This window comes from Podarcis melisellensis, assembly GCF_964234715.1.
Source record: "Podarcis melisellensis genome assembly, chromosome: 17".
Lineage (NCBI taxonomy): Eukaryota > Metazoa > Chordata > Lepidosauria > Squamata > Lacertidae > Podarcis > Podarcis melisellensis.
In genome coordinates, this window is record NC_138534.1 from 1138353 (window position 1) to 1160475 (window position 22123).

General features: G+C 45.8%; 1 pseudogene across 3 annotated transcripts in view; it reads right to left on the reverse strand.

The window, feature by feature from the left end:
* Window positions 1–6592: 6592 nt before the first annotated feature.
* The window catches only part of LOC309360594 (leucine-rich repeat neuronal protein 1 pseudogene), a 28082-nt pseudogene continuing 12551 nt past the window's right edge, over window positions 6593–22123 (reverse strand). Inside the window, exons 2-4 of one of the 3 annotated variants that reach the window (XR_014173411.1) lie at window positions 12005–12072; window positions 10778–10840; window positions 6593–9692 (exon numbers count right to left, since the gene is read on the reverse strand). The product of XR_014173411.1 is annotated as a leucine-rich repeat neuronal protein 1 pseudogene (transcript). The remainder of the gene's footprint in view (window positions 9693–10777; window positions 10841–12004; window positions 12073–22123) is intronic. The other 2 variants (XR_014173410.1, XR_014173409.1) reach the window with 2 other exon arrangements.

The window sequence follows — 22123 nt, forward strand, 5'->3', positions numbered from 1 at the left end:
GTTGCCATATTTCAAAATGTAAAAACTAGGACAAGCAAGTTGCTGACCTTTTTTTTTTTTTTTTTTTTTTACAAAAACACCAAAAGACCACGATTTTTCACTTGACTTGCATAAAATCAGGGAAAGCGCTGCCTGGATTGTGGGATGTAATCCATTGGAACAGTCAAGTACTGTACAACAATATATTGAAAGAAAACTACTGGAAGTACAAGATACGTTGGACAAAAGATTGGAGGGGGTGGTGGGAGAATTAACAGGAAAAGTTAAAGATCTATCGGTAAGAGCCAAGGTGCTTGAGGACTCAATGAAAAGGGTGCAAAAAGACACAAAGGATAGTAAGAGGGACTTGGACAGGATTAAAGTAGAAGTTAAGGAGATAGGTAAAGTACAGGAAGAATTGTTGGATAGTATGGCAATGACCCAGATGAGACAGAATCAAGTAAACTTGAAATTTAGAGGGATCCCAGAGGAGACAAATGAGAACATAAGATTTAAAATGGTGAAAGAGCTGGCAATCTGGTTAGATAGAAAGGAAGAAGAGATAAGCTACTCGTTGGCAAATATTTTTCGGATAAAAACAAAATCAGCTAAAGCCAGGGGGAAAAGATTGCCAGGAGATGTATTAGTTATGTTTAATTCGATGGATATGAGAAACGAAATACTGAAACAGAATTATAACAAAAGGTTATATATTGGAGGAAATCCAATTATCATATACAAAGAGACTCCTTCGAGATTTCTTCGAAGGAGGGATGCTTACAAAAAATTAACTAACCAACTGAAGAAAAATGGGATCCTATATAGATGGGAATTTCCGGAAGCAATTTCATTCTATTTTAAGGAAAAAAGATTCAAACTGTCCAACTCTTCAGAATTAGAAAAATTTGCAAGAAGATATGAGAAAGAACTCGGAAAGATGGTGGGGGGGGAGGAGCAGGGTGAACGATCGGGGAGTGGGGACGGAGGCGGAGAGAGTGGAGAAAGAGAGAGGGAGGCAAATTCAGGAGAAGAGAGGGAAGGAGAAGAGATAGACGATAAAAAACAGTAGATTTAATCTAGACTTGTTATCTTATTATTTGCATACAAGTGATGGCTCTAAAAGTTCTGACTTGGAACGTGAACGGACTCAACAATAAAAATAAAAGGAACCAGATGGTGCATATTTTACTAAAAAAGAACCTCGACTTAATTTGCCTACAAGAGACTCATGTAATAAGAAAGCATAAGAGAATTTTAAGCAATAAGAGATTAGGATTGGATTTTGTGGCTTCAGATAGAGTTAAGAAACGAGGAGTGGTCCTATATATAAAGGAAAAACTTGATCCAAAATTACTGTATAAAGATGAACAAGGGAGAATGATTGTAGTACAGATTATGTTTCAAGGAGTAAAGATTATTGTCGTCGGACTATACGCACCTAATGACAGAAAAGCAGTCTTTTTCTCTGAATTAGGTATTAAGTTAACAGAGTGGATGGATCAAAAAATGATAGTGATGGGTGACTTTAATGGGGTGGTGTCACCAAGCCTGGATAGATCAACAAGAAAACAAGAGATTAAGGAAGGCAAGTTACCGCGGATATTTTTTGATTTGGTTGATAATATGGGACTAATTGACGCGTGGAGATTCAAAAACCCTACTGTAAAACAATATACTTTTTTCTCAAATCCTAACCAGAGTTGGGGGAGAATAGATGGTATTTGGATCACTAAGGAATTGATACAGAACGTAATCAAATCTGAAATTCTCCCACAGACTATATCGGATCATAACCCAGTATATTTAGAGTTAAAGGGTAAAGAGGCTAGAGTACTTAGATGGAGAATGAACGAATCTCTATTTAATGATCAAAAGATAGTGATTAAGGCAAAAGAAACAATTGAAGAGTACTTCAAGTGGAATTTAAATAAAGGGACAGCTTTAGAAACAGTTTGGGACACAGGGAAAGCCGTCATGAGGGGCTTTCTAATTCAGAAAAACAGCCATCAAAGAAAAGAAAAAGAGAAAAAGAAGGAGGAGATTTTAATACAGTTAATGTAGAATGAAAGACAATTAACTATTAAGCCAGGTGATGAGACTATAAAACAAAATATAAAGTTATTACAAGCCCAATTTTCTATGATAGTAAACCAGGAGATTGAGTGGAAAGTTAAAATGTTGAAACAGAAGAGTTTTGAATCTGCTAATAAAATAGGGAAATATTTGGCCTGGCAACTAAGAGAAAGGAAAAAACAAAATATGATCTGTAGGATAAGGGATGGAGACAAGATAGTGGAAGACCCAAATGAAATAAAAAGGTTGTTTCAGAAATACTATAAGGATTTATATAAAAGAGGTAAGGAGACAGGCTATGATATAGAACGCTATCTGAAAGAACATCATTTACAACAGATATCAACCGAAGAAAAAGAATTACTAAATCAGCTGATTACAGAGGAGGAGGTAAGGAAGGCAATATAAAAGATGAAAATTGGTAAAGCGCCGGGGCCAGATGGTCTGTCAGCCAAATATTATAAAGTATTAAGTGATCAAATAAGCCCAACCCTATGTGAAGTGATGAACAATACTTTAAAAGAAGGGAAGACCCTGAACACCTGGAAACCTATATTACATTAATTCCTAAAAAAGATGTGGATGCCTTAGAGGTGAAAAATTATAGGCCGATTTCATTATTAAATAACGACTATAAACTGTTTGCGGATGTAATGGCAGAAAGATTTAAAAAAGTATTAAATAACAGAATCCATAAAGATCAAACGGGCTTCCTTCCAGGGAGACAATTGAAGGACAATGTAAGAAATGTGATAGATATCATTGAATATTTGGAAACCAGATTAGACAAACAAGCCGCTTTGATTTTCATCAATTATTGTGGCTGAAGGATTGGATAAGATTGGAAAATAGGGACATCTTGGACTTGGAAGGTTTCGATAACAGGTACGGGTGGCACTCGTACCTGTGGTACGAAAAGGTGAAAGTTCATAGAGGCTTTCTAAATCATATTTTTAGGGGACCACTATTCCAAGTATGGGAAAGAAATAAAAATATATTGGAAAGGAAGACACCTTGTGGATTTCACCAATAGAGGTGTTAACTATAAAAAAAATAAACATGGAAGGGAAGAATGCCACTTATGAAGAACTTGGAAGACAGATCAAGGGATTAAACTTAGACCATATGAAGAGATCAAAAATTTATTTACAGGGTGGTTGCAATACCACCAAGTAAATGACCTGCTAAAAGAAGACAAAAAGAAGATAAAAAAAATCTAAATTTAATGTAGAAGTTATAGAAGGTAAGAACAAAACACTGTCAAGGATGTATGATATTTTGCTGGAGTGGTATACAAAAGATGAGGAGGTGAAGGAGGCCATGACTAAGCGGGCGATAGACATTGGATATAACATCGATTTTGAGAGGTGGTTGGAACTATGGAACAAGAATATGAGATTTACGGCATGCACGGCACTAAAGGAAAACCTGTGGAAAATGATCTACAGGTGGTATCACACACCAGTGAAATTAGCGAAGATTTATAAGTTGAAGGATAAAAGATGCTGGAAATGTAGAGAGGTAGAAGGTGACCTCTACCATATGTGGTGGTCGTGTTGCAAAGTGAGAGGCTTTTGGGAATTGGTTTATAATAAACTTTAAAAAAATCTTGAAATATACATTTCCCAAAAAGCCAGAAGCTTTTTTGTTAGGAATGGCCGGTAAAGAAATTAAAAAAGAAGACAAGATCTTGTTTCTATATGCTACGACAGCTGCAAGAATTATGCTAGCACAAAATTGGAAATTAGAAGTAATACCCAACATAAGTGATTGGCAGGTTAAAATGATAAATTATGCTGAGCTTGATAGAATATCAGGAAGATTAAGGGACCAAGACGAACAGAAATTTCATGATAATTGGAAGAAATATTTAACGTATATGGAATCTAAATCTCAGGTGACACTGGCGGGGTTGAAATAACTCTAACAGCAGGAAAGGCCTATGTAAAAGAGTTTAAAAGTACGCGACTATATAATTTATTTGATACTTACCAAAGGAGTGGAGGGAAGTCCAAGGCTCAGTTGAGACTAACTCAGTTATGTATTTTATTTATGATTTGTGAAGTGGATATAATTTGTATAAGGTATGTGGTGGATTTTTTGTTTATGTTTTTCCTGTATATATGTCCAATATGAATAAAAAAATATTAAAAAACAACAACAAAACAACATTCTTTATTTCCCCAGAGTGGGCACAGGTAGTGGGCTGCTACTCCCAGTCAGTGTAACTTCCTGTTCTGCTGGTCTGGAGCATTCTCCCCTGCATGTGACCTGGGAGATGGGCATGGCCCTGGCTGACTCCATAAAGGAGCCGAGTCATGCAGCCATTTTCTCTTTCTTGATCTCTCTCTCATGCTGATCTCTTGCTGCCATTTTGTTCTCTTAATGTAATTTTGCTGTCTGCTGGTTCTTAGCCAGCAACACATGAGCTCAATCTTCCATGTGAAATGAACTCAGTTTGTTATGTAACTACTAAGTAAAGCCTGCCTTTCAGGGATCAAATCGTGAACTGAAATGTGAGTAAACTTCTTGTTACTTTTAAGGAAAGACTCTTGTGTCTTTATTCTTTTAAGAGGGATCAAAGGGGACACCAGGAATAATCCATCTGGACAAGCCAAATTGGATTACTCAACTAAAGAGATTCAAACAAATCTGCAGACCAGCTTCCTACTATATTCCCTTGCTATATTAAGGGAAATCTGCTCTGCTACATCACTCACTGGTGAATCTGCTCTGCTACATCACTCACTCCTTCACTGGTGTGAGTGAAGGAAGGATAATACTTATTCAATATATCCTTTCCTTTTCCCTTAACATTCCCAATGGATGTCAGTTCTGCCTTTGAAATTCTGGTAATGTCCGGGGAAATCCGGATGTATGGCAGCCCTACTCCTTGGTACCTTCTGTATCCTTCTACCCCCACCCCCCGAAGGCAAGCTGATCTTAAGAATTTAGAGATTTCATCATCTGAAGCCCCTCTCTCATTAGTCCCTTTCCTTGCCTCAAGTCTTGTTCTCAGCCTATCCTTTCCCCAGGTTATTCGTTCTTATTCCATTGCTTGCATTTGACCCTTCCTTTAGCCGTCTTGCCCCTTGGCTCCCTGTCCTATACTTTTCTAGCACTCAGCCTGCCCTCCAAGGTTCTTCCTGTACAATATTTTTTTATTTGCATTCGAAGTGACAATTTCCCATTACCTCGCAGGGTTTGGCCTGCAAACCATGTCAGCATTGCTGTCAGGATTGTGATGTTGTGTGCCAGTGGACTAGCTGAGCCAAACAGAGGCTTCAGTGCTGCAAGCGCAATATCCTATCAATGGCCATATTACAGCACTCTGCATTCTGGTGTTGCTGAAGAGCAGAAGGGTGTGTATTGAGACAGCATGGCCACACTGTTGCAGCAGAAAATGCATGTTCCCCTCTGAAATTATGCATAATGTGAACCCCTGGGGTGGCCATTCCTGTTTCTCCTGCTTCTGCCATAATGTTTTGTGAGTGGAGCATGAGACTTTTAATCTCGGGGTTGTGTGTTTGAGCCCCACGTTGGGCGAAGGATTCCTGCATTGCAGGGTCACATGGCCCCTTCCAACTCTACCGTTCTACGATTCCAACCTTTTCTGTCACCTGGATTTGGTGTGAGACTCATCTTCAATTGGTCAAGGAATCTCAAAGGACTTGAAATGATTGGGGAAATGATGATGATGGGGCCACAGAATTAGCACCCAGCAACTGTCAGCTGTCTTCTGAGGAAGCTCAGCCAACTCTCAATGGTAAAAGATGGTCAGGTCTGGCTGACTCATCACCTTCCGACAAAGAGAGTCTATGGGGTTTGGCTGAGGCTAGCCAGAAGCCAGCCAGTGGAAAAGAGCATGGAGAAAGCTCACAAGAGTCAGGGCTCAAACCGCAAAACCCATTTTTAATGCCATGGCTCATAGTCCTGGGACATGAGAAATAATGCCCTTTGAGCAAAGTGCCTTTTTTTGCCACTCAGGTAAGCACCATCTGTCCTTGTACGCCTGAGATCAGAAGAGAGGACATACAGGCCAGAGCATGGGATTGCTGTTAACGCAATGTTGGATTATCCAACAGGCAGACTAAGCATGTGTTTAGGGCATCAGAAAAGCAGGGGTGCCAAGCTCCCCCTCTCCACACACACAAATGAGATTTTTTAAAAATAAAATGACATTTGATATTTTTAAAAAACATGTGAAAACTCAGAACTTTGTTAGGCTTCCTCACACTCTCCTGGGCACCCCCCCCCCCGTTTTCCTGCTCTCTTCCTGACACCCACCTAAACCAGGGGGTCTTCTGCTACAGTAGAAAACAAGAATGAGGTTGCACGGGACCTAGATGCTTGTGCATTTTGGCATATGTGTAAGTTTTGTGTCATTTTGAAAAACAAAAATATATTTTAGGGGATTAGTATTGCTTTTATTTTTCATCATGAATTTGGGGACACCATACCCCTCCCCCAGTGCTGAGGGTCTCTAAAGGCCATGGATGCCTTGATCAGGACAGGTCTCTCTCTCTCCTCCTCTCTCCCGTCCAGCCCAGGAGGAGAAACTGGCCTGTTAATCCCCAAATGCCCACAAGAGGGAAGCATCTCAACCTTAGTTTCTAAAAGCAACTTATTTTTTACTTTGGGTAAGAGGGATGCATTTCACAGCTTGCACAGGATGTTCTGTGTTGGCTTCCTTTCCAACCAACACACCCAAACACTCTCTGTGTCCTCTAATGCCACAGCTTTATTCAAAAACTCATCTCTCCCCCCTTGCCCCCCAGGGGCTACACTGTCCCAGTTGCTCTGTCATCCACTTGTCACTCCCCTCCTTATTTGGCTATGACTACACAGTGAGACCTTGACTAAAGAATAAACATCCAGCTTCCTGGTGCTCTCTAGAGGCGGTGTATGCAGAGGTGGGTGCACAAGAGAGAAACGTGGGAGGAAAGGGCATGGATTGGGAAGCCCCATACCCTAAAATCCATGGGGAAGGGAGTTCTCCCACCAGGAGCAGGAGGCAGAAGTGTGTGTGCCCACCTGCCACCTGTTTCCTTCACGGCTGTTGCCACAGGTAGGTCTTGGACGTGTCAATCTGGCCTGGGGGAGGGTGCCCCCCTCCTGTGGCTGGAGGAGGGGGTGGAGCTGACATGGGCGGAGCCAGTTGCGCCAGCGGTGCCATGGGCAGGGGCGGGTCTCCCTCCGCATCCCACAAGCTGATGAGGGGCGGGTAGACCTCATTGAGCGGGATGGCCGCCGCATGCTGCATGTACTTCTTGAGCGAATGACGGCAGCCTTTCTCCTTGAGTCGCCGCGAGGCGCAGAGAAGCAGCAGCACTGCGCTCAGGGCGGCCAGCAAGGAGCCGGTGACGGCAGCCAAGGCTGCTCCTCCAGCCCAACCTCCCATCAGTTCCACTGCGAGCGAGGCCTCCTTGGTGGTGACATTGAGGCAGGAGCGCTGGGTGCGGGGCAGCTGCAGAAGAGGCGGAGTCATGGCAGAGGTTGGCAAGGGGCTTGTTGGGGGCGCCGAGGAGCCCTTGGAAACTGCCAAAGAAACTGTGGTTGTCAGATGACCCACAGAAGAGGCGGAAGACCCTTCTTGGGTTGCCCAGGAATCCAGAGAAGTTGCGGAAGCACGTGGGGTTGCTAAGGCAGCTTCCAAAGAGCTGATGGAGGTCACCAAGGATGGGGGGACATCCGCGTAACCAGCAGCTGCCGAGGACCTGGGAACAGAGGACACAACAGTAAGGCAAATCTCATAGCGGGTGGCTGGCTGTAGGTGCGTGAGGTTGAACTCCTTGATGCCTACAGGGACTCGTGCTGTGTAGCTCAGGTGGGGATTATGGATTCGCATGGTAGCTGACGACCACGGCAGCAGTGGAGGAGGTGGGTGGGCTGTGGAGGACCCATCACTCCTCTCACTCTTCCTCCCCTCCGCAAAGGATGTCGTCCACTCCACCACCACAAAATGTGACTGAACCTTCTTAGCAAGAACAAGCAGCCGGATGGGGGCAATGGGTCTGTCTTCTGTCACAGCAAGGACCACACTGCGGCTGGTAGAGCCCAACTCATTCCACGCCACACAAGTGTAGACTCCTGAGTCTGCCGGGCTGGTGGCACTGATCTCTAGAGTTCCCCCTACCCTCAGATGGAGCCTCCCTGACCCTGTGGTCACTTTCCCCCCCGATGGCGTTATCCAGTGGAACTGGGGTGGTGGCTCCGAGCTGGCTGGGCAATCCAGAGCTGTTGTTGAGCCGGCCGATACCTCTAGCCTCTCGGAGAGAGCCTTGGAGGAGATTTCTGGCAGGCATGATCCTCCCATGACACCTTTCAGCTCTTCTTGGAGCTGCTGCCCAGCGGCTTCCAAGGGCAGGGTGCAGAGCGTGGTTTGGGACTCAATTAACCGGACATGTCCCTTGGCCAACGCCTGCCAGACTTCTGGGCAGTCACAGCGTAGTGGGTTTCCATAGAGACTGAGCTCTGCCAAAGCTGGCAAGGCCCCTGTCAGGCCTAGAGGGAAGAGGCTGAGGGCCGCATTGCTGGCCAGAAGGGTGCGAAGAGCTGGCACCTCCCGGAAAGCTCCAGGATGCAAGTAGGAGAGACGTGGGTTGTTGCACAGCTCGAGCTTTGCCAACTCTGGGAGATTCTCAAAAGCGTCTTTGTGGATGCTGGTCAGATCCTCCATGCTGTTGAGGCTCAGCTCCTCCAAGTGCAGCATGTCCTTGAAGTCCCCTGTCCGAACTTCTGCGATGGGGTTCTTGTTGAGATCCAGGAACTTCAGGAGAGGAAGGCCCTTCAGTGCCTTGGTGGGAACATGCGGAAGATGGTTGTCGTAGAAGGACAAACTTTCCAGGTAATCCAGCCCTCGGAGAGCATCAGCGGGTACTTCGCTTAGCTCCATCCCAGCCAAGACGAGGCTGTGAAGCCGTCCCAGTGGCTGGAAGCTGCCCCCTTCTAGCTGCGAGATGGGGTTCTCTCCAATCATCAGGATCTCCAAATTGGGGAGAGGGAGGAACCAGCGGTGGTTAATGGCACGGAGATGATTGGCATTGAGATGCAGCCGAAGTAGGCTCCTCAAACCAGCAAAGGCCAACGGCTCGATGGAAGAGATGCGGTTGTGGTTTATGTAAAGTTCCTCAAGTGACGTGAGGTCATGCAAACAGTGGTCAGGTAGCTCCTCCACCTGGTTCTCCTCCAAGTAAAGCGTAATGAGGTGCGAGAGGTTAGCTAACCCAGTATCGCTGATTCTGGAGAAGTGGTTCTGCGAGAGGTCCAGCTCGGTCAGGTTGAGCAAGTGCTGCAGCTCCCCGCTGACCCTGGATATCTTGTTGCTCTGCAGCAGGAGAACCTGGGTGTCTGAAGAGAGATTCCCTGGCACTTGGGTCAGCAGCAGGTCATTACAGTCCACTGTACGGGCCTCGTGGTAGACTGACTGTGGCGTGAACCACGGGCGAGTCTCGCAGACACACTGTGGCGGGCAGGTGAGAGTGGCAGGCAGCAATCCTGGCAGGAGCAGCACCAGCAGCGCGCGGAGCGGGAAGGAGGGCATTGTGTCCTCCCCAGACAGGCACCCTTGGCAAGGCTGGGGAGAAAATCTTGATCTGTCAGATGTGAGCTCTAGGGCAGTCCATGGAGCAAGCTCATCTCTGGAAGGCAAAAGAGAGAATGAGTTGGACCAGAGGTTTCCAAACTTATTTGGCCTACCACCCCCTTTACAGAAAAAAATTACTCCCCCCCCCCCCCGGAAATCTACCTTCTTTAAGCAAGCAAACAGAAAGATGCAGTGACAAATTTGTGATCTTCTATGTGTTTATATTGCTACCTATGCTCTACAACACTTCCCACTTTCCAGGCCTGGGTGAAGCTGGAAAGGGAGAAGCCCTTGTCTCTAGCCAGGGGAGGCACTGTTGCTGTCCTGCAATGGTGCCTGACATGTCAGTAAGTGTCAATACACAACAGATGAAACATGTACAAACTGTTTTTCAAATTTTTCTGCTCCTCTCTTCTTACTGTATGCTTCCACTGCCCCCTTATTCAATGTCCTCCATTTGCACCCAAGGCTACTACCACACCCTGGGTCATTCTAGCCCCCCCCCGGGGGTGGCATTGCCCACAGTGGGAAACACTGGGTTAGACAGATATGAAAGTGGGGTTTCTCAGAGCAGGCATGTATTCTGAGTTCCAATCTAGCCTCCTGTCTCTGGCTGTATTCTGCTTCCTGTTGACTGTGAACTCCCTGTGTTTCCAGAGCTGGTGGAGGAATTCAAGGTAGCACCATGACAAGCCTTCTGTCCAGGCCAGCTTTTCAGCTTGCTCCATGGAATGCTGCCCCCATGTGGTTCTGGAGACATTAAGCCATTCCTAGCTCATCATCTCGAGGGACGCGGGTGGCGCTGTGGGTTAAACCACAGAGCCTAGGACTTGCCGATCAGAAGGTCGGCGGTTCTAATCCCTGCAACGGGGTGAGCTCCCCTTGCTCTGTCCCTGCTCCTGCCAACCTAGCAGCTCAAAAGCACATCAAAGTGCAGGTAGATAAATAGGTACTGCTCCAGCGGGAAGGTAAATGGCGTTTCCGTGCGCTGCTCTGGTTCACCAGAAGCGGCTTCGTCATGCTGGCCACATGACCTGGAAGCTGTACACCGGCTCCCTCGGCCAGTAAAGTGAGATGAGCGCCGCAACCCCAGAGTCGGTCACGGCTGGACCTAATGGTCAGGGGTCCCTTTACCTTTACCTTTAGCTCATCTCTAGACCAGGTGTGAACCCCTCTTCACAGAGTAAAGGCAGCCAGTGCCCCCTGGAGTGCACACAAACAGAAGCAAATGAAGCACAAGAATGTGAACAGCTGGGTGTGGGGAGAGCAGTGAAATGGCAAAAAAAAACACACCCACCGCAACAACTTCACTGTGCTCTAAAGGAGTAATGTGAACACACCCTCTGTCTCTTTTTAAGAGTACATTTCTAGTCCTCAGTACTGTAGTGGACAATGTGAGCAACATCTGGTCTGGAAATCACAAGTAGGAATTTAGCTGTGGTCAGGACGTAAGCAGCCCGTGCCCCGTGCTGCTCCTTGCAGCTCTCCCCTTCCCTGTCTCTTGCCCCACCTCAACTTTTTCACATAACTTTTTCTCAACTCTTCTCCAATCATCACTATTTTAGAACAGAATAAATCAGAGTAAGAAAATGTGTGCAAATATCCGTAAAGAACTTCCTGCTGCTCTCTATACAAGATCCCATTCTGAGCCCCAAAGTCTATATTCCATTTCTTAACTCAGGTTTTCTAAGTAAATGGAATTTTAGGAGCTAACAACAACATCTGTGCACATGGCACTTTTGCAAAAATGGTCACAAAAGGGTGAGACCTGATGAAAACACAGACCATACAAGCCATTGGCTAAGGCATTGCAGTGTCACAGCCATGAGAAGGTCCAAGTTGGTGTCAGTTGGGAAAAGATGGAGAGAGGTCAGCAGCAGAGGGAGGGGCTTCCATGGTGCTCTCATCCGTTGCAGTTCAAAGTCAGCATGTCCAGGGCAGTAACAGTTCTGGTCCTCTCCTCCACCGCTCTTAAAAGGTTAAATCTGACTTCCCTGCTAAGAGGTCTATCTGGGAGAATTCCTTTTTTGGTGTGCATTATGTGCCCTTTGTTGGGAAAGGGATCTGAATTTCAGCTGTGTCTGCTCCAAGCACCTTCCCCATCCCCTTCTCTTTTTTTTATTTGTCTTGGCCATAGGCTAAAAAGTAATGAATGTCAAAGTCAAAAGTGTGCAAGGAATGTATCTGTAGAAATGTATCTGTAACTCCATACATCAATCAGAGATCAAATCTGAGATGAATTATGTGTTTATACACCCCAAGTGCATTGCTAAAGCACATTGTCACTGCTGCAATCAATCACATTCATACTTAAGAAAATCCTTAAGAGCTTTTGCTGCTTAAAAACAAAGTCACACTCCTACTGACACGGTTGTCTCTTCCATTTAAGAGGAATTTGATCTGGCCCAAAGCAGGTAAATTCTTGTCTCTATAAGCTGGATGACCAGATGCAAAAAAAGGAAGGCGGTCTCTAATAAGATGGAATTTTAGCAAGTGCAGCTTCTCTCTCTCTCTCTCTCTCTCTCTCTCTCTCTCTCTCTCTCTCTCTCTCTCTCTCTCCCCCTCCCTCTCCCACCCATAACAAGCTGCACCTACTGAAATGTCCTCTGCTTTACCACCCTTAGAAGGTACCAGAATCCAGGCCAAGTACATGCCATACATTTAAAGCACATTCTCTCCTCCCAAACAATTATGGGAACTGTAGTTTGTTAAGGGTGCTGGGAACTGTAGTTCTGCAAGGGGTGTAAACTACAGCTGCCAGGATTCTTTTGGGTTGGTTGCTTCTGATTTGTTTGCATAAATAGCAGATTAACAAAGGGACGCTCTTCCAAAGAGCCCTAGATTGTATCCAAAGAACCAGTCCTTAATTGGAGGAAGAAAAGGAGCAAGTCTTCTCAAGGAACAGGGACCTGATTGGACTTTGAAGTGGAAGGTCAGAGACTGGTGTGGTCAGCTGATGGACTTCAGAAAGGAAGTTTAATGCCAGGTCCTTATTTTGTGAGACAGGGGTCCATCAGATGGAAATGGATGGAGAGCTCTTCAGAAGCAGAAAGTACTGTAGAAGGGATAAGGAAAAGGCGGAGAAGGAGGGAAAGATGCAGCCTCTGGGGTATCCAAAAGGTTCCTAGCTAGCAAGATGAACAGTATCACCTCTTATGCCTGAGTCAGGCTCAGAAATTAACACAGTGTTATGAGTTGGTGGGGGCGGGATAGGCTGTATGCAGAGACTCTTCTAATTCCTGGATATAGCAAGTGTTAAGATCTAATTCAAATTGCTGAAACAGCCAGACAAGTCTCTTGGTAAGGGCCCTCTAAGTATGGGCCATTAAGGTAACAAAGGAAATGGCTCTGTGCCAGATGATTGGACCTCCCTCCCTCAACTCGCTGGTAGTTAGAGAATCAAAGGCCAGAGCTGGGAGCTCAGGTGTGTTTGAAGTAGAAGCTAGCAGGCTGCCGACTGGGCAGCTGGGAGACAGAGCTATGCCTGATTTCTGTTTGAAGCCAAGGCTGCAGCTCTGAGAGAAGCAAGACCCTTTGGGGCGGTTTAATGCTGTAAACCCCTCCATCGTAGGCTCAGATTGGATATATGTGTAAATAAACCATATAGCCTAAAGACACCACAGTCTCCGCTGTTCCTCATTCCAAAAGAAACACCAATTCTGGGGAAGCTCCTGGAAGCCCTGGAATCTCTCTCCTCTCAGAGACAGGAGTAGAGATAGACAGTAAATCCTGTTTTACTGACGTCAGTGGGTGTAAAAAGTTTTTAAATAGTGCCAGCTAGGAAGAGTTTGTCCAATTTTTTTGGTGTGAAATGGCTTCTGTAAAAATCTTATTCTGTTGTCCAGGGAATTTTATTTGTAAGCCTTTTAGATGTTTTGAAATGTATCGTAGTTTTAGTGTGATCATTTGTTGCTGTTTTTTTATTGTTTGTCTGCTCTGGGATCTCTTTTAAGATTGAAGAGTGCAGCAGAAATGCTTGCAGCTTTAAACAAACGAGCAAATGGAATATACCTGGAATGTCTCTCACCTACAGTCTGCAGTACCAGCACATTGCTTGAAATGGCTGATTAGTGTGCTTGTTTGTGAGCAAATTTACTTGCAGAATAATAATAATAATAATAATAATAATAATAATAATAATAATAATAATAATAATATATTTCTACCCCGCCCATCTGGCTGGAGCACTTCTCCAGGAATGGAACTGTTTGTAAATTCCCAACCATCATGTCATTATATGTGGCAAATTTGAGGGCAAAACCATTTTCCCTGGGAGGTCTCTGGAGATGAAAAATGTCATAGGTGAGCATAATACATCTATGAAGAAGCAGTTATGGCCATGAAATAAACCTGGTTTGGTACCCTGATCAGTGCCAATACAGCAGATGAGATGCAGATTATACCAGCTTTTCTTGGGTTGTTCTGGGACTAATCCCAAGGAAAACAGCTGGTGTAGATGCTGGTGCTTCTGTTCCTGCTTTGGGGGCTTGAGGGGGTGAGCTGTATTCTCCCAAGCTTCCCCTCCTCGTCCCTGGGGGCAAAAATCAGCGACCGGCTCCTGAACCCTGGGTGCTGTTGATCTGTCCCATCTGTGCAGGATGGGATTTTCTAGACAGTGGTGTTGGCAGCAAGAGAGCCTGTTGGGTAATTGGTGACCTAGATAAACCACTGTGTGGAACAGCTGGAGCCTGACAAGCCTTGCAGATCTCTGGGCGGGGGCACGGGGGGAGAGAGTCGGGGGACAGAAGATGAGAAGACATGACCCAGTGGATCAGGGCACTTGGTGCGATATGTGAGGAGCAGGGCAGGATTTGTGGAGGGCAGGAGGAGAGAGCAAAGTAGTGGCATGGGTTTAGGATGCTGGGAGCAGTAAGTCATGTCCCAGCAGGAAGGATGATGGATTGCCAAATTCAGACCCCATGAGAGAGCTTTTGTCCATCTAAGTTCAGTCGGGTGCCCTTCCTCAGACTACGGCTCCCATCAGTCCTGGCTCCTGGCTCTGCTGGGAGGGGAGCTGAGTGCCGCAAGTTAGCCACCTCTGTCTTGAGGGTTGCATAGAAGAGAGAACTTCACCAGATGTGATTTTTCCCATCTTGGCACCACTAGGATAGGAGACGCCTGTTTATATTCACTCTCCTTCAGTGGCGTAGCGTGGGGGTGCAGGGGGGGCCGGCCGCACCGGGCGCAACATCTGGGGGGTAGGGGGCGCAAATCCACGGGTTAGGGGGCGCAAATTACATGCCTTGCCCCGGGTGCTGACAACCCACGCTACGCCACTGCTCTCCTTTGCAGTCCTTGAAGGTGGTACAGGAGCAACCAAAGCGATGGATTCTGCCTGAGGGATATTGCAGCCTGAATGCAGTCCCTTGAATCTCCCCACCCACAATCAGCTTCTGCTTGTTGTCTGCTCTGAAGGGCACAGCAATGCTGTCTCCTGCCCATATTCCCCTTGGATGACTGGACTACAAGCACGATAGGAAGATGGGGCAAGGACTGAGCAGAGTTAGGTGCCTCTGGCCAATCTCAGGCTTCTCTCTCCCTCTTAGGATTGCAAGATGAATGCTCATGGTCATGAATCAGAACTACTGCTCAATAAATACCATACACTGTCTAGCCACCATGTAACCTTTCTGCAAGCAAATCAGGATGAATGAACATAAGAAGAACCATCGGATCAGGCCAATGGCTCTTCTAGTCCAGCAGCTGTTCTCCCAGTGTCCTCCCAGATGCTTACAGGGGAATCTCCAAGCAAGACTCAAGCACAAGGGCCCTCCCCTCTCTCCTCAGCTTCCCAGCATCTGGCATTCAGAAACATTGCAGACCCTCCTTTATTTCCCAGAGACAGCCCCAGATTTACAGAAGCCATCCTGGTTCCTGATTTGATCTTGGAATGTCCCACTTCCCTTAGGACATTCCTATTTTCATCAGAGACATGTTGGAGGGTATGGAGTTACGCGACCCCTGAGTTAAGGAGAGGAGTAACTAGACAACTTTTAGAAGACATTTGAAAGCAGCCCTGGCTAGGAAACTTTTTAATGTTTAATGTTTTGTCATGGTTTCATATATGCTGGAAGCCGCTCAGAGTGGCTGCGGAAACCCAGTCAGAAGGGTGGGGGCATGATGATGATGATAACAACAACAACAACAACAACAACAACAACAACACTTTAATAGTATTTTCATTGGGGAAATGTTGGAGGGTATGGCATTGCAGAGCCAATTTTAGCCTTGTGCTCAATAGCGGACTCCAGTGACTGGTCCAAGTCCAGCCATCCGGCTTCGAGGCCCCCAAGGTCTCCTCAGTCCTAGCCCAATGACCAGGCCACTGTGCCACACAGGTGCCTTCCACAAGGTGTACCACTAAGCAGAGGGCCAGCAGAAGCTGGGGGATTTTTGAGACTCCTCATTCCCTGCCCCTCCTGCCCCCCTCTCCCCTGCAGCCGCAGAACTGGCGCCAGGCCTGGAAGGTACTGCGATTGAGGCATGTGAGGCAGAGCGTGAGCTCATTTGCACGAGGGCCGAGAGCAGCAACAGCAGCCAAATGCTGCCGTGAAGGGGAAGCTAAAAATAGAGATGTGTCAAAGAGAGAGAGAGAGGAGAGAGAGAGAAGTGGCGGACGGGGCGGGGGCGGGGGGAGGTGGAGAGTAGAATTTGTGACTAGGACTGTGACTTTAAGAGGACTTGCCTTAGGGGGGGCAGCACTGGAAAACAGTGGATGGAAGTTGTCAGCGACTCAGAACAGGCATGACACACAGATCCTGGCCCTGTGTCCTCGCCTGGGTGCTTCCCTTGTTCGAATTGTGGCAGTGGCAAGGTGTAGGGCGGGGCGGTACATCTGTTCAGGATGGCTGCTTGCTGTCGCTGACAAGGCCTGTGATGAAGGCATGTTTCCCCCTCTGCCACTGATGCTCTTAATCCTGACCTCACATCCCTTCTTGTCCCCGGCTCTCTTGTTCAGAGCTATCAGCTTTGCTGGAGAACATTGCTTTGTGGCTGGTCACTAAAGAAGAGCAGCTTTTTTAAAAAAGGTTTTTAATTTTTTTAAGGGAGATCTATTTAGGGAAAGTGTAGTGCTGTGCAATGTTGAAATTCCCATGAGTTCTGCTCTGGCATTCCATGGGCAGAAGTACTCCCCCTTGGGACTCTACACAGGCTGCTAATGGGGTGCCCTCCAGATGGACCACAACTCCCATCAGCCCCAGGCAGCATGGCCAAGGGAACAGAGATGATGGGAGCTGTAGTCCAGCACAAATATCTGGATGGGACCCTGTTGGCTGCCCCTGAGTCACAGGGTGGGGAGATCCACACAAAGCTCTTTCAGGGTTGCAAATGTGCATTCCACACACATTGCACAGAGCCATCTTCATGGAAGCCAAAAGCCCCTTAGTAAACCACAGGAACTGACTCTTGCCAGTTACAGTAAGCTCACAACTTACGCATTTAACTTGTGCACATTCAGCTTAACACATGTGGCAAATAATAATAATAATAATAATATGGAAAGGAGGTGGAGTTCCAGTAAAATGCCTTTGGCATTCCTGCCTGCCATTTAACCCAATGAGTTTTGACTATACACGTGATTCCTGGAAAATCGTTGTGGCTTCCTGTCCTACGACTGTTTGGTCCTTCTGCTCTCATGGATATTGTGTGTGTTTGTGTGATGAGCTTGCATGCTGTTTTAAAGATGACTTTTAGTTGGTGGAATGCTCTTGGGGCAACTAGTTCTGGGCTACGTGGCCTAACAGTCTGACTCCTTGCAAGCCACATTGCCTGTGCCCAGCACTCAGCATGGTCAAATGTGTGTACACATAACATATTCTTTATTTCACATTCAAGTGCTTTGAGAACAGGCAAGTTGCCTCAGCTGCAGAAACAACTAACATCCCTCCTCCATGCCCTGCATTTTTTGTACAGTGGTACCTCGGTTTACGAACTTAATTCATTCCTGAAGTCCGTTCTTAAACCAAAACTGTTCTTAAACCAAGGTATGCTTTCCCTAATGAGGCCTCCCGCTGCAGGTGCCTTTCCACCATTCAGCTTCCATTCTTAGACTGAGGTAAAGTTCACAAACCGGGACACTATTTCCAATTTTGCGGAGTTTGTAAACTGAATCGTTCTTAAACTGGACCATTCTTAAACTGAGGTACCACTGTATCAGGTTGAGGTAGACTTAATAATTTGGCTTTTCAATCACAAAAAGTGACATTTTTGTAGTACAGTCATACCTCGGGTTGAATATGCTTCATGTTGAGCGCGTTCAAGTTGCACTTTGCGGCAACCCGGAAGTAACGGAGGGTGTTACTTCTGGGTTTTGCCGCTTGTGCATGCGCAGACGCTCAAAATGGCGTCATGCGCATGCGCAGAAGTGGCAAAAAGCAACACGCGCGTGCGCAGATGTGCCGTCGTTTGTTACGTTTGCTTCTGGATGCGAACAGGGCTCCGGAATGGATCCTGTTCACATCTCGAGGTACCACTGTAATGGCATCTCATGAATGATGAATTTGGGCACTCAAACCACTTTTTGAGTTTGACATCCCTTTTACACCTCTGTTTAAGTACACTGCTTGTGAATATGGCCACTGGTGTTTAACAGGTAGAATGACGAAGGCTGGGGGAATTTTGACTTCTGCCAATTTGCAGACTGATCTGATCCACATCTCCTGGACTAATGTGTGATCAGTATGAAGATATATTTCAGACACTGCTCTTCTTCAAATTTTGTGATGTAGTTCTTGGCTCAAAAAGCAAATAAAAGTTTTTTAAAAAGCATATATAAGTCTATGTTTTAAGATAAAATACATTTAGTAATGTGTATTTTGTGAGAAAGCATACATTTAAATACAGTTTTGGGGAGCATCTTTCTTTAAAAGAGAAGATTGATACAAAAAGGGGTGAAGATTTATCAATGAACAAATGTGAAGTACTGGAAATGGACTGGATCTAGACTTATCCATCTTTCCCTGAGTAGAATGTGATCCAGAACTGGATTGAGGCTCGATTTAAAGTGGTTCACACAAGAACTGCCATGACAATCTTCGGGAGAGAAAAGAGAGAGGAACAGATAGACAGACAGACACACAGACAGACAGAGGAAGATCTTACAGAAATTAAAGTGGGTCATACATTGCAAGTTTGACTTAAAAGTCAGTCTTCGATCTGGAAAAGTCAAAGGCTGATGAGTCTGAGGACTAATCAGATTGAAGTGATTTTGAATGTGTGCCTGGGCTGAGGGTTTCCAGAGGTGCACAATCAGTGCTGTGTGCTACATGCAGAATTGCAACTGACATGAAGATAAGGGAAAGTTCACCTAGCATTCAATTTTTAAAAACAGTTTTGCTGAAATTTTAAATGATTTTTCAAGTTGGCACTAAAGAGCTTCAAAAGGCAACTGCTGGCATGTTTTACTTTGGTATTGTTAAAAACCAGAAGGAAAACTTTTAAAAAGCAAATACGATTCAAAAATTACACCAATAAATAAGGCAATATTTTTGGCCAAAAATAAATAAATTCAAAACTGCACTATAACATATTTAGCCATGAATACTTAGCTTTTCAAAAACTATATAGCTGCAAAATACAAATTAAAATATCAGGGTTGTTTTTTTAAAAAAAACTCCATACATCTAAAATGATCCTGACCAGAAACATAACAGTGAAAGTGCACCAAGGTATATGGGTTCACCCACCTGTTGCCTCGTTGCACATATCTAAGCCACACCTCTTAAGAAACAGAAAGAGAGAGAGAGAGAGAGAGCGCACTTGATCAGGGATGAGGAACTGGTGGGTCCCTCCAGAGGCTTCTAGAGTACAGCTTCCACCATTCCTGACCATTGGTCATGCTCGCTGGGGCTGATGGGAGTTAGAGTACAACAACATCTGGGAACCACATGTTGCTCATCTCTGCACTAAAGCAGTCTAACCTTTAGAGATGGCGATAAAGGCTCCATTCTCTTGACAGCAATGAAAAGAAAGTCTGCCTTCTGCAGTCTGAGAAAAGACAGAGGAAGCACATGGGACACTCCAATGATGCTGTGTCTCATTTCCCATAGGAAGTGAATGAAGACACATACACAGCCCGCTCTGGCTTGGGACTAGTGTGTGAATGGTCTTCTGGGGCACTTCCTTGGCAGATTTGTTCCCTGCATGGAAGTGTGCCTGTAAACTGTAACCTTCAACAGCCTCTGATCCACAGATTTTTAATGGCTGCACAAATGGTCCAGATTGCAAGGGTCACAAAGCACAGGCTCAGTTTGAGCAGCAGATGCAACATGACAACCCACTGTTTGGCTTGCCTTTTGTTGTTTGGTAATTGCCTGCCATTATAAGAAAAAATGGCCTGTGGTGACTGGGGTGAGCAGGCACAACTCCTGCAGAAGAGCTTTGGCAGCTGCAGTTTGTGCTAGCCTTGGCAGAGCAAGCTGCACCTGCCCAACCGCTTCCTACCAGGAAAAGCATCACCTGCTGTGTCAGCCTGCTGCTGCTCAAGCCTTAGCAATAAAGAAGGAAAACAAAAGAGGGGAAATCCCTGGATCTGATGCAACTGAACTGTCCCTCCATTTGCCATAGCCTGGTAGGGGAAGGGACATTTTTTTGCTTCCATCTAAAGTAGGCTTGCCAGCCTCTCTGATTCCTACACCTGTGGCTTTAACAATAGCATGATCGGCAAACATTAGCAGGGGATAAGGTTTGTCTCACGGCCTGCTCTGCAGGGGCACTTGTGAAAGAAAAAGAAACAAACAAAGCCTAGATGATTCCAAAGGCACCATATATTTCCTGTGGACTCTCTCAAAGGCAGCTGATCCTGTTAATTTAGTTCACAAAATCACAGAATTGTAGAGTTGGAAGCGACCCCCAGGGGCCATCTAGTCCCTCCCCCTGCAGTGCAGGAATCTCAATTAAAGTATCCATGACAGATGGCCACCCAACCTCTGCTGTAAAACCTCCAAGGAAAGAGAGCCCCCCACTATCAAATAGCTCTTACTGTCAGAAAGTTCTTCCTGATGTTTAGTCTGAAACTCCTTTATTGCAGCTTGAAGCCACTATTTGAGTCCTAGCCTCCAGAGCAGGAGAAAACAAGCTTTCTCCATTTTTTATGTGAAAACCCATTAGATGTTTGAAGATGGCTATCACTGGACCATAAAGAAGGCTAATCGCCAAAGAATTGATGCTTTTGAATTATGGTGCTGGAGGAGACTCTTGAGAGTCCCATGGACTGCAAGAAGATCAAACGTATCCATTCTGAAGGAAATCAGCCCTGAGTGCTCACTGGAAGGACAGATCGTGAAGCTGAGACTCCAAGACTTTGGCCCCCTGATGAGAAGAGAAGACTCCCTGGAAAAGACCCTGATGTTGGGAAAGATTGAGGGCACAAGGAGAAGGGGACGACAGATGGTCAGACAGTGTTCTCGAAGCTACCAGCATGAGTTTGACCAAACTGTGGGAGGCAGTGGAAGACAGGAGTGCCTGGCGTGCTCTGGTCCACGAAGAGTCGGACACGACTAAATGACTAAACAGCAACAACAATCATATCTCCTCTCAGTCTCCTCTTTTCCAGGCTAGACATACCCAACTCCTTCAACTGTTCCTCATCAGGCTTGGTTTTTTTGACCCTTGATCATCTTGGTCTCCCTCCTCTGCACACCTTCCAGCTTGGCAACATCCTTCTTAAATTGTGATGCCCAAAACTGGACAAAGGACTCCAGATGTGTCTGACCAAGGCAGAATAGACTGGTACTATGACTTCCCTTGATCAGGACGCTAGACTTCTGTTCAGGTGTGCCGACTTGCCTCTGCAGTTGAGGGGACCTGCGCTATGTGACATGAGCACTCTGTGCTATATGCAGATGTCACATCTGCATGCTGTGAGATGTGCTGGCCTGTCACATGCAAAAAAAGTAAAAAAGTCACAACAGGAATCCTGGATTATTCTCAGTGGTTCCCAGTTGGTGGTCTGCAGCCCCCAGGAAGTCTGTGTAACCCATGCAGGGGGTCCACAGCACTGTTTGCATAACACAAACTACCATAGAGATATTGTTTTTTTTTTTTTTTTCAAAAGTAGGGTGTCCATGGCTTCGCTTTAAAAACAGGGGGATCTGCAGCCCTTAGCTTAGTGGGACCCACTGCTCTCGAAGACTAAATTTTAGCAGGTAAGGGCATGCAGCAATGAGAAACTGTGTGTGTATGTGTGTTGAACAGGGGGTTAGACCTGCAGCCACAACTAACAAAGGCAAGGTTGCTTTCGTTTTGATTTACACCCTTCTAGTTTTCTCAAACATCAATGTGACATGCAGAACATTTTAAGCTAAGTTCTTCCTATCACTTCCTCTCCGCACTCAGAAACTCTCCACCTGCTAAACTGATGCATGTCCGGCTGTCACTGCAAATACAAGAGCAGGGCCCTTTTATTTATTTGTTTTAATGAAAAAGGCAACTTTACTAATTATCATAGAATCATAGAATCATAGAGTTGGAAGAGACCACAAGGGC